The sequence below is a fragment of the Ochotona curzoniae genome, unplaced genomic scaffold (genome assembly GCF_017591425.1).
Source record: "Ochotona curzoniae isolate NIBS_2020 unplaced genomic scaffold, NIBS_Ocur_1.0 contig_1608, whole genome shotgun sequence".
Classification (NCBI taxonomy): Eukaryota; Metazoa; Chordata; class Mammalia; order Lagomorpha; family Ochotonidae; genus Ochotona; species Ochotona curzoniae.
In genome coordinates, this window is record NW_024465140.1 from 3,141 (window position 1) to 5,000 (window position 1,860).

A 1,860-nucleotide genomic window follows, 5' to 3' on the forward strand; every position below is an offset into this window, starting at 1 on the left:
TGCCTAGCACTTGAATCATCATCTGCCACCTGCCAGATACATTCTCAGGATGTTGTGTTTGAATCAGAGTACTCAAGCCAAGATGGATTGGTGCTGTTATGGGATACAAGATATCCCAAGCCTTATTTTGAGTTTCTGTGCCACATTTTCACTGCTATCCTGCATCAACTTAAAATACACAATTCCAAGTAATTGAAAGTGTCATTTTAAAAAGTTGTTATGCTAATGAATTAATAAAGAAGAAGTAATGCTCATTAGTTATGTTCATAAATGTCCACATTTTATTAATATTAAAATGTACTCAATCTAGAATGGCAACAAACCTCATTGGCTTTAATTGAACATTTTAACAGAAAAAACTTAGATGAGTTTCATGGAGATGGTTTACTCTTTTCTTTATTTCAGATCGTTACAGAAAGAATGAGCTGCTTGGAGCTAATCAGGAAAGTGAAGAAATCATCTTCAGGCAAGTTGTAATCACAAACATTGTACAATAACCCAAAATGAAGTTGCATTGCCAAAGGTGATATGTTTCTGAAAATATACTGATTTTTATTGCAAAGTCAGACATACAGAGAGGAGGTGAGTGATTAAAGATCTTCCATGCATTGATTCACTTCCCAGGCAACAACAACAACTAGAGCTGAAGCGAGGAGCACGGAACCCCTTCCAGGTCTCCCACACAGCTGCAGAATCTCAAGGCTTTGGACTGTCCTCGACTGCCTTCTCAGGCCACGTGCAGAAAGCTGGATGGGAAGCAGGCTGCTGGATTAAAACCAGCACCCATATGCGATCCTAGTACATTCATTCTAGGAATTTAGCCACTAGTAGTATATCTCACAGGGCCCTGATAAAGATACTTAAAATTAGCTGTGCCCATAATTAAAACATGATATGAATGAGAAATTGTACAAAAATGCAACTTAAAAATATGATTTGCTTCTTTACATATACATACGTATTTCATTTATAGTTAGAGTGGTCATTTGAAATCACGAGGTGAATGTAGAAAGCAGATGGAGTGAAATTATGTTACTTTTGTGAGAGCCAGAGGATGGTGTGCCTCTTGAATGGAGAGAGGTGGAGAAAACAAAATTTCAAAAGGGTCTTTGGTTTTGAAGTGTCCCCTGACCTTTCTCTGGGCAGGTACCTGTGAGTAACGCATTTTGCAGTGGTTTTCTCTCGAAGAGACACGGAATAAATCCTACTTTGTAGCTCCAAATATATCCTTGATATGCTATGCCTTCTCATGTCTCAGATTTAGGAAGACACACGAGTGATCTAATTGAGACAGGATACAAATGAAAGCAACTGTTCTTTTCTCAACTAATCTGTGTTCTATGGAATGGGTCATCTAAAGACCCACATAGGTCACTTCTAAAGATCAAACCAAGGCACAGCTTGGTAGGCCAGCAGCTAAAGCCCTTCCTTTTGCATGCATTGATCTCATATGTGCACTTATTCGTATTCTGGCAGCCCCACTTAACATCCAGCTCCCTGATTGTTGCCTGGCATTGTAGTCGAGCACAGCGCAAAGCCTTGTGACACTGAACCTGTGTGTGAGACCCAGAAGAGTTCCTGACTTTCTGGCTTTGTGTCAGCTCAGATTCAGCCATTGTGGTAACTTGCGGAATGAATCAACAGACGGAATATCTTCTTCTCTCACTCTCCTGCTGTCTGCATATCTGACTTTCCAATAAAAATATACAAATTTTAAACACCAACAAAAAAATCAAGGCCAAGAAGAATACTTGGGGGTTGCAAGGAGTCTCATCACTCAAGAGAGAATAAACTAACCTGAAACATGAGAAAAGAACCCAGAGCTTGGGTACATGTCAGGTGCTTGGCATTCAGAATCCA